This window comes from Gossypium hirsutum, chromosome A11 (genome assembly GCF_007990345.1).
Source record: "Gossypium hirsutum isolate 1008001.06 chromosome A11, Gossypium_hirsutum_v2.1, whole genome shotgun sequence".
In the NCBI taxonomy this organism is placed as follows: domain Eukaryota; kingdom Viridiplantae; phylum Streptophyta; class Magnoliopsida; order Malvales; family Malvaceae; genus Gossypium; species Gossypium hirsutum.
In genome coordinates this window covers 98,987,586-98,999,321 of record NC_053434.1, presented here as the reverse complement: position 1 = coordinate 98,999,321, position 11,736 = coordinate 98,987,586, and the positions used below count along the sequence as shown (strand labels likewise).

The window sequence follows — 11,736 nt, the reverse complement described above, 5'->3', positions numbered from 1 at the left end:
GGCACAAAACATCCAATATAACAGACAACTCAGATTCCATCAGAGCTCAAAACAAGACATATTACTATACATATACAATGAATTTTAGATAACTTAGGATTCCACCTTAATATCACAATAGCTCAATTTGACAGACTCTTATTTTAAATACGCCATAGATTATACCAATAGATAACCACAGTGGATACTCTCTTTGAACATATTGAATCTTCCTTCTTTACAAGAAACTTATTGTAAAACCTATTCGATCTTTATCACAAAACCTTTTCACATTAAAGTTTTAGACATATCATATCTTTAACAGAGTTTTACCAGAGTATGCCACTAAGGCCAAACAGATGACGCCACAAAGGTGACATACAAAATATGCCACAAAAGCTACGGAATGCCACAAAGTCTAACAGAATATACCACAAATGCTAAATCAGAACACCATAAAGGCAAAATTAGAGTACTTCATAAAGGCTAATAGAATGCCACCCAAACACCTCATGTCTGTCGTGTTTGTAATATAGGTTTGCCTAAACTAACAACAAATAAGGTTTGCCCATAATTACCTTGGGACATGTAAAGAACCCAGTCGATAAATGCGGCTTAACTACCCCTTCCAAAATGTGTCACGGTCATGGACTTTTCTTCAGAATTTTCATTTCAGGATTTCTATTCAATATCCTAACAAACTTCATCGATTACCATCACGGTGACCAAACTCACATTACAACCTCTCCATACTCAAATACACCCTAATCCCAAACATCACAAATTGCACACATCATACAACCAATAGAACTCACATTCAAGAAGGCTAACTCATTTTCTTAAACAACTCATCCTTTAATACAGATTTCAAACATAACAACGAAATCATATCTCACAATATACATTCTAAAGATACACACACATAATTATTTCATAGAATCACATACACCAAATCAATAATACATACTTATCTTCAGCAATCATTCTTGTACTCATTCATCATTTCTAGAACATTGATCATATGAGGATTATCTAAAAAGACTTGTAGGAATCGATATTAGGTACTTAGCTAATACTCACCTACCACAGCTATCGACTCAAACTCAGATATCCAATTCAAATCAACAGCAACCACTATTTAAAGAACATGAATTCACCAATAAACTCATTTGCAGACAAATTGCTAATATTTCTTCTACTAAAAATCCTCATGAAGGGCTTCTTATTCATAACCTACTATCCATATACTTCATAGCATCTTATTCTTAACTTTCAAAATTATTACACTTACAAGGAGATGGAATACTTCTATATTTTCCAAGAATCCTTAGCTTCCAGTTTACTTAAAAAGAGCAACCAGCAAATAACATTTAATACTTGAGAAAAAGAAAGAATTAAAGAATCATTACAAAAAAAGAAGAAACATTCCCATGAACCCTTCTCCACACACATATATATATAATCTACTTTCATTTAGTAGAATTTAATAAGTATCCAAAAATTTCAGAATACGCATATCCTAATAGCCTATAGAATCTGAACAAAACACAAATGAGAGTCTTTTCCATATGTTAATTGACCATTCAGTTTAGTTGGTTTATAACTAGATCTAGTTACCAAGACTTATTTATCACAAAGCTTGAACAAACTAGGCGTACTATACCTTTGGTTGTATACTCAACTCACCAAAACATTAGTTCATCAAAAGTTTATAATTTGGGCGAACTAACTACCAAATTGCACTAGAACATACAACTTTACTTCTACACTCCTTCAATTCGAATCATCCAAATTTGAGTGTGACAACTCTCCCTCCTTAACAAAATTTTGTCATCGAAATTTTCTAACTTGGAAGAATTCCACTATACACTTGAAAACTAACTGTTTATGCCAAATGCAAACCACCCATTTGGCGAACTATCATTTCCTCCTAAAAAAATTTCTTTTTAAAGCATATACTTTAGGAGTCTCATACTGATGATAACAGTAACAGTTATTTTACATGAGCAAATCTAGGACTTAGCGGATACTTGTAAAATTTTAAAGGTTTCGTAACTTACTTTGTGACAGATGTCGATTTAATATTAGAGAACTTGAATAGTTACTACATATTCAAATTTTTTCATACATTTATTTCTCTATACAATAGACGTTCAAACTCACCTTAAAAAATTTGATGTATCAACTAAAACCCTAATTTCTTCTCTGCTGAATCTTTCAACTCTCTTCATCTTCAATCTTCATCTTACTCAAAGGTAACAATTGTTTTTCCTTCCTTTTTCTTTTTTTTCTTTTCCTATCATACAAAATGGTTCAAACTGCTACCAAAGAGAGGCGCCAAGGCCAAGCTAATCAAACATCATCCCCACAAATCCAATCTTATTTAGACCCCAAGGTCCTAAAGATACTCCACTGCAGTAGAGGCTCAAATGTACAATAATAACAGAACCCAGGACGAAATGAATCGATATTTAGGAGTCCAAGGTATTCAAGACCCAAAGTTTTCTTATGAATTTCAACGACCCCATGGTTTTCGCCTAAGAAATAATTCCATAGGTTTCATTTACCCCTAATTTTGTTAGAGGCCAGTCTCAATATGGCACTCAACCCTTTCTTTTGTGTTGTGCTAAATGAATATGGCATTACACTAAGGCAGTTATTAGCACTATCCTAGTAGACACTGGTGGCCTTCTATATCGACTATTGCATGCACAACAAGTCGTCGTTTTTAGGTGTTTGACAAAAATTCTACTAGTTATAAGTAAAAAGACAAGTGACTTTTGTTAACAGCATCCATTTCGGTGTACGTTTAGGCTGTGAATCCATAATCCAAAATAGTATTTCAAATCTTCATAAAAGAAAAGATAAATATATAAGAGTTATTTGCAAGCTTGAATCTAGGTTTGAGTTTCCAATAAGATGTTACGTTCCTCTAGAGTATGTTTGTATACAAAATCAGCTAGTAGATTCTCAATTGTTTAGAAACAATATAAACGATTAAGAATGGGGCATACATTTGATTTGGTGGAAGTTGTTTCAGCTAGAAATGTATTTCAATATTGTTTACAACACTTAAGTCAAATGGTTGCCAGCCAAATAATTCTACAACCTGGTTAGATGATTTCATCGTGCCGTCTGCTTCTGAGGTTTGGCCTTACAACATAGATGGTGAATCGGCATATGTCTTAGTGGGGTGAAAAAAGGAACCTCATTTCTATTTTTATAGTATTTGTGGTCTTTACCCATGTAACTAGAACATGATATATAATCATGTTACAACTTTTACTTCCCCTTCAAACCAGGCTAACTCCCCTAATGCTGGTGCAAAGTTCTCTTCACAATCACATATTTCACATATTTCATATCAGAACATGGATATTGCAATTATTCTTAATGAGGTTCGATCAAAGGAAAAGACTAATGCTTCTCCATCAAGAAAAATAGTAGTAAAGAAAACTAAGAAGAGACTCAGATTAGAGAAAAGTACTCAACAGACTGGGAGTAGTGAATATTCTCTCTTGACATAGCGTAGACCTAATAAAGAGTCTATCCCTATAGTCACTCATACTTCTCCTATTCCAACCTTGCTTGAAATTCCAATACCACCTGCAGAGTCTGCTCACGAAATAGACTGTCCAATTTATTTTTTTGATCCTCCACTAACTGAGAATCCTATAAAATCCATACATTTAATTCAACCAGTAGCTCCTCCCAGTACTCTACCATACGATTTTTTTGTAATAAAGCAAAAGAAATTTTCCCCTGGCGTGATCTATTGGAGTCAATACCAACTTCTATCTCAGTCAATTTCATTTTTTAGCAGTAACAAAATTTAGTAGCCCAACAGTTAAAAGAGGCTTTTTCCTCTTACCTTACAACCTCTCCATACTCAAATACATCCCAATCCTAAACTTCACAAATCACACACATCACACAACCAATAGAACTCACATTCAGGTACGCTAACTCATTTTTTTAAACAAATCATACTTCAATACAGGCTTCAAACATAACAATAAAATCACATCTCACAATATACATTCCAAGCATACACACACATAATTATTTCACAGAATCACATAAACTATATCAATAATACATACTTATCTTCAATAATCATTCATGTACTCATTCACCATTTCTAGAATATTGATCATATGAGACTTATCTAAAAAGACTTGTAGGAATCAATAATAGGGACTCACCTGATACTCACCTACCGCAGCTACCAACTCAGACTCAGATATCCAGTTTGAACCAGCAGCAACAGTTGTTTAAAGAACACGAATTCACCATTAAACTCATTTGCAGACAGATTGCTAACATTTCTTCTACCAAAAATCCCCAAACAGGGCTTGTTATTCACAACCTATTACCTATATACTTTATAGCATCTTATTCTTAACATGCAAAATTATTACACTTACAAGGAGATGGAATACTTCTGCATTTTCCAAGAATCCTTAGCTTCCAATTTACATAAAAAGAGCAATAAGCAAATAACATTTAATACTTAAGAGAAAAATAATTAAAAAACTATTCCAAAGGAAGAAGAAACCTTCCCACGAACCCTTCTCACACACACATATGTATAATCTACTTCCATTTAGTGGAATTTGACAAGTGTTCAAAAATTTCAAAATACGCCCATCCTAATGGCCTATAGAATTTGAACGACACATGAATGAGAGTCTTTTTCATATGTTAATTGACCATTCAGTTTAGTTGGTTTATAACCAGATCTAGTTACCAAGACTTACTCTTCACAATGCTTAAACAAACTAAGCGTACTATACTTTTCATTGTAACCTACACAAGACCTACTTTCCTATAATCGAATTCTTTCTTTTACTGAAGAATAAATCAATGATTAAATCTTGATATACATTCATATATGTATACTCAACTTACCAAAACATTAGTTTGCCAGAAGTTTACAATTTGGGCAAACTAACTACTAGAGTACAACAAAACATACAACTTTACTTTTACGTGCCTTCAATTCAAATCATCCAGGTATGGGGTGTGACACATTTACTCTTTATCCTTTAGTACAATGACTAGCCAAAGAATTTATCCTGCAAAATTGACAATCTTGTACTTAAAATTTTAAGTATATTACTTTTTTCTCTTCATTTTAAGTAGATAACCTAGTTAAGTCATTCAATTAGTTTTTGTTTTTATCAATTGTGAAAGAAGGCGACAAAAGCAAAATGATTTTTAGATGATGCAATGTTTGATTTATGGTAGAGGTTCAAAAACAAGGTTACATGTCATTTGAAATTTTGTCGCTGCAGATATCGTTTGGAAGCAAGTGACGCCTTAGCAGGACTTGGTTATTTTTTTTCCTTATCTTTATGTGATTGGTTGCCAAAAAACTTAAGAAATGCTTCAACTTGTTTTTTAGGAACTGTGGACTGGAGCACCTATTTCAGTTTAAGCTATTGGAATATATGAAAGAACAATATCAGTTTCATATTCAAATAATGATAGCTACAGAGCTGATGAGATTACTGCTTAAAGAATATCTTGGTCTAAGATAATATTCTATCAAATTATGAAGTGAAGATCTTTACTGCATCGCCTTATGCAAAAGATTGGATAGGAGAAACTTGATGATGGTTGAGTTAAAATTAATACAGATAGAGCAGTGAAGCAACCTGATAGACAAGCAACATTTGGAGGATTCATATAACTTGGGCTATTGGGTGATAGGATTCTACAAGTTTGTAGGTTCAAAGTTAATTGTTCAATCTAAGTTGTGGGGAGCTTATGATGAGCTCTACTTAGTAGGGGAGTTGGGGTTTTGAAAGGTAGTCCTAGAATTTGATAATTTATTTTTGACCAATATGTTAACTATAGAAAAATATTCACTCCACCCTTTTGCATTGTACGAAGCATCAATCAACTAAAGAGTAGAACTTGTGAGGCTAAAATTTAACATGCTAAATGAGAGGCAACCATTGTTGCAAATATGCTGGCAAATTTGGCAATCAATGAATGACCTAGGCTACAGCACTTCATAGAACCTCCGGCTACATTCGAGTTAGTGATGCAAGGAGATATGGATACTGCTACTGTTTATAGGAAAAACAATAGGGTTGAATAAGTTTTAGGGCTTACCCTCCTTGTAATAAAAAATAAAAGCAAAAGATTTCTTGGTCTTGTAATTACCATCAAACACATGAACATACCCTTTTTGAAAATTCATTTTCTCCCTTAATTATGTTGTTGATACCAACGGGCAACAAGGAGGAGATATCGAATGAAGTAGGAGGAAAATTCACCCAATAAAGGCAAATAGTCATCGAAGAGAGAGAGAGAAAGAATCTATATACTCTTTTTGGGGGAGTTCAAGGTTTTTATATGGAAAGTTTGAGGGGCCACATGGTGGCCACCCATTGGTGGATGGGTCCCTTCATTGTCCTTCAATAAGGGTGGCTATGTGACCTTATAGGGTGACAATGTGACGTAAGGAGTATAAAAGATGGTTGATGGTTGATGGTTGTCTTGTTAATACGATGGCCTTTCTGGTATTGGCGGCTCGCATGTTGCCTAAGTTCAAAGTGAATAGTATTGATGGTGGAGGTATGCTAGTGATGTTGATTGCAGGGATTTAAATTGCGGTCGTGTCCACATTTTCGGTCACAGGCCGCGTTTATTTTGGTTGCGGATAAAACGGATGCTATTACGGTCACTGTAGGTATCGCGGTCGTGAATTTTTTTTTTAAATTTGCACAACTTTATTGTAAAACATAATAGCGGTTTCGGAAGTAGCGGTTTCGAACGGCACCACTACCGCTATATAGCGGCCGCTATAGTAGATTGGACCGCTATTTAAATCCTTGGTTGATCGTGACTAGCGAGGTAGTCCAATGGCAACGATACCATGTCTGCAAAGTATCCGAGAAATACCCTATATAACACATGTAAAATTTTACTTTTTAAAAAATAAAAGAAAAAGAATCATGCTAGTGTTTTTTTTTTTTTACTTTGGGTAAGAAGGGAGAAATTCATAAATTCATTTAAGAAATAATTATCCAAAATCCATTATGGTTCAGACTTAGGCTTTGAAAGTTGGTTCGTTGTAGAAAATTTTAAAGAAAAAAAAAGTTTTTCAATCTGTGTATATCGTGTGAAAGATCAAATAAAATGTCCATATATCTCGCGAACCATAATACACTCTCGCTCGACATTAGAGCCCTTGCAAAAGTCTAACAAAATCGACCGAGTGTCGCTGAGCCCTTGCGAAACTCCAACAAAATCGACCGAGTGACGCTGAGCCCTTGCGAATCTCCAACAAAATCGAGCGAGTGACGCTTCAGCCCTTGGAAAAGTCCAAGCTGGGACCATCGTTACTAATGTTGGTTGAAAATGACTGCATAAAAGTGATTAATCGAGTGTCTTCTTCCATGAGATTTCGTTAAAGGGAATGCAGGTGGCCTAATGCATTACCTACAAAAGATGAAAAATATAATGATAAACTATTATGGCTTTCAAGTATCTACACCAAAATTAGAATAAGTCATTCTAAAATAATTTAAGAGAGAATTCACATATAATATTTACATATAATAAGACCTAAATTTAATTCATTAAAATCTAAAACTCCAACTTTATTCGCAGCAAGCCAAAGATTCATTTGCCATATGCTTGCATTGAAAATATATGTTTGCTCTCTATTGTTTTATTATTATTATTATTATTATTAGTTAGGATTAGATATTTTAGCTGATTTCAATATTCTCAATAAAAGAAAGAAAAACTAACAAGGTTATTCCAAGAAATTTAAGCCTATAATTAAGGCCGGAATCTCAAAACAAGATATATATTCTAAAAAAATATGTATTCAAGGAAATTTATTCCAAGTATAAAAAAATTTATTTTCTATATAAAATCTAAAATAGATACCAATAAGTGATTGAATGTAATAATAAAGTACATTGCATTCTTTTAGAAACAATATTGTTGAAAGACATAGCCATAAATCCCGAACATATACAATAAAACAAACATAAGTAATAGCAAAAAAAAATCTAAAATAGACTGTATTATATATATATACACATATTTTAGTCTCTAACAATTATCCTATCCATACGTGCAAGAGAGTACTTAAGGTTAATGAAAATCAGGCTTTAACATGCATATATTTCAGTTGAAACAGTAGTATTGAAGTTTTTTCTATCTTCAATTTTCAGAAGCGATTTTTATTTATAGAATAATTGATAAATGAATGAAATAGGAAACAAAATTTTAAATTGAAGTATAGAAATGAACCTCGTCATTTGTGAAAGATTAAAGGGTCCCTATCATGAGCTCTTAGGCTCCGAAAAAAAATAACAGAAGTGAGAGAGAGAGAGAGAGAGAGAGAGAGAGAGAGAGAGAGAGAGAGAGAGAGAGAGAGAGAGGAAAAAGGTGAGTGGAAAGTGGCAGGAGGTTTCGAGGAAGGAGGGATAATTTATAAGCAAAACTTGTAGGTGTCGTTTTCATTTTTTTTATTAGGTCTACAATGGGGCGGGCGGGAGGGGCAAGTAATAATTGAAGTTAATTTTTCTTTTCAAATACGCATAACTACCTATTTTGCTACCTAATTTTATAAAAAACAATTGTTTCAATTTTCAATGTAATTTTTTATTTGTATTATCTATCAAACTACCTAATAATGCATTTATTAATTATACTGACATGGCATACATAATTTTTAAATAAATTAAAAAATTTAAATTTTAAAAAATAAAAAGCATAAAAATTAAAAATATATATAATTTATTTAATAATAAAAATTATAATAATATTCTATAACTTTTAGAATTCTTTAAAATTTTTAATTAACTGTTGTATTGTATATATGTGGACTGCCACATTAATAAAGGTTGTTAATTTTTTTATCCATTTTGAAGTATTTTGACACAAGACACACACTACTTTAAATGTTAAAAGAGACGAAAAATTAAATAAATGATTAAAATAACTTTTTCTTATAAAGTTACAGGGTCAATTAAGTTATTATACATTTTCTTTGTCACATATTTTATTTGGTTGTAGGAATATATTTGTTTTATTAATTTAATAAAATTTTTATTTCTTACAATTGATATAAATAATTATTATTAAAGATAATTTAAAAATATAATATTTTAAAAGTAATAAAATTTCAAATCACATTTCAATAGTTTCGTAAAGTTAAAATTGAAAAATCTAAAAATCTAAAGTAAAACGATTAACTAATGACGAAATTATACCTATTTTCTTATTTATGTATTATTTAAAATTATTAAATTTAAAAGAATCAAAATTATAGAAATATTTTTTTTAGATTGCAGAAATTAAGCTAAATTTTGCTATTAGTCCTTGTACTTTGTGAAAGTTGGATTTAGTCCATGTACTTTAATTTGATCATTTTCAGTCTCTGTACTTTTTAAATTTTAAAATTTCAATCCTCATCAAATGATAAATTCATTAAATTCCGCTATTTCCAAAATCTGATGCATCAAACATATTATCATATGTGTAATGCCATGGTAGCTTGTTATTTTCACATGTTATGCATTAAAAGTCCAGTTAATTGAATAACGAATTTCATTTGTGTTAAGACTAAAATTTTCAAATTTGAAAAATATGAGGACTTAGAATGACCCAATTGGAGAATTTAGACTAAATCTACACTTGTGTGCATAGTGTATGACTAGTAATGAAATTTAATCAAATGGATTTAACTGCTATTATTTGGATCAAAACTAAATTTCAATATTAAAAAAATACAGGGTCTCAATTTGATCAAACTAAATTACAAGATCTAAATCCACAACTTTTGCAAAGCACATATAATAATAATAGAGTTTAACCAAGAAATCATTAAAAATGGTATAAGAAATTAGTGACAAGTTTATTATGATTATTAATAAACTTATCAAGAAATCTACCTAATAATTGAATTTAAGTGTAATTTGCTTAATTTTTAAAAAAGAGTGTAATTCACTTATAACTACATGTGTGGCATGTTTAATCGTTGTAATTAGTGAATTCCACTAAGGTAACATTTAGAAAGTCACCTAATAATTGGATTTAGGTATAATTGCTTGTAATTACACAATAGTGACATCTTTGGGTAACCATAGTGATTGGTGAGTTCCACTGAATTATGTGTAATTGGAACACCCCAACTACATTTTCCAATACCTATAGGGTGAGGTTTAGAGTAATTACACCCAAATCCAAATTTAAAAAATAAATTTATACAAGTTATAAAAAGTATATTATAAGAATGAACACATATGAGTGTTTGAGATGGATACGACAAAAAATTCTATTATAAATCCTAAAAAAAATATATTATAAAAAATAATTTATGTATTTTATAAGGTTATAAATAATTATATTATTTAAATCTTAAAAAAATTTAAAGTGTTTGCTAAAAAGTTTATTATAAAAAAATGTTATAAAAGTGTTATGATATATTTATTTATAAGAAGTTATGATGAAGTATGGACATAATTATTTATTTGTCCATACTATATATAATAAAATAAAATATTTATTCATAAATAAATATTATAATTTTTTTTATCATAACTTATTTATAAAACAACTTTCTAAAATTTTGACAAAAATTATATTATTTATAAGAAGTGTTTTAAAAGTTATGTGCAATTTATAGAGTTTTTTTATTATAAAAGTTATATATTATAAATTTTATATTATTTTAAATCTAATTTACGTATTATAAAAAGGAACATAACTTAGCATAAAATTTTCTCCAGATTAACTTTATATAAGTTTTTATAATTAAAGTTACAAATTATTTGGATTATGAACTCAAATATTATAAGGTTCAAACTATGCAAATAGAAAAGGTTTTCTTGCACCATAACATGGAATATGATGCCATTTGAGAGAATTGTGTCAGACACAAGCACTATAGACAACTCGCAAACTCTTTAATTTTAGACATTCAAAGCTTAGAAATGTGGTTGAGAAGATATTTGTTGTTCTAAATATATATATATCATATTAACATCATCTTAGTATAGTATAAAAAAATAATCATATTTTAATTTTATAACATATATTAAATATAATTTTATGTTATTTTATTAGTTTCATTTAAATAATCTGAAAATTTTATTAGTCAGATATAATTTCTCAATACATTTTAACCTATTAAATATTTAACTAAATTACATAATTTTTTTACAAATCTATTATTTATACATTGTCATAGACCAAGAGAAGATGACAAAGAATGTATATTTAATATTGAACACTAAAATTTTCGAGTAAATTGATAAAATTGAATATGATTTTTCTTCTTCTAATTTTAATAATTGTAACAACCTGGTTTTAGCTAAATCGGAACAGTAGTTTTGGAATCACAAATCCTACATCAGAAATTTATTTTAATATTATTTTTGGTGTTTACAGCATGTGATTATATATGTGTGAAAGTTTCGTGTGATAATTTTATCGTTTGAGTGTTTAATTTGAGAAAAGGACTAAATCGTGTAAAATGCAAAAGTTGCATTCTACTTGATAAAAGTGCTTAGTTGCTATTTATTAAATGTGAGGCCCTTATGTTATTATACCATTGAGAGTAGAAATTGTCATAAATGGGCATTAAGTGGATGTTTTTATAATTGTTTCATTAAGGGTAAAATAGGTATTTAGCTATTAAATGTTATAATTTCATAAAACAAAAGGGTAATTCATATCATTATCATCATCCATAGCCAAGAATCAGCAAAATAAATAGGGTTT

General features: G+C 30.2%; 1 long non-coding RNA gene across 1 annotated transcript; it reads right to left on the bottom strand.

Moving 5' to 3' along the window:
- Window positions 1–7,110: 7,110 nt before the first annotated feature.
- Window positions 7,111–8,429, bottom strand: LOC121209931 (uncharacterized). Its single transcript, XR_005905139.1, has 2 exons — window positions 8,260–8,429; window positions 7,111–7,434 (listed from the first exon to the last, which is right to left on the bottom strand). It is a non-coding gene; the product is annotated as an uncharacterized lncRNA (long non-coding RNA).
- Window positions 8,430–11,736: the final 3,307 nt, after the last annotated feature.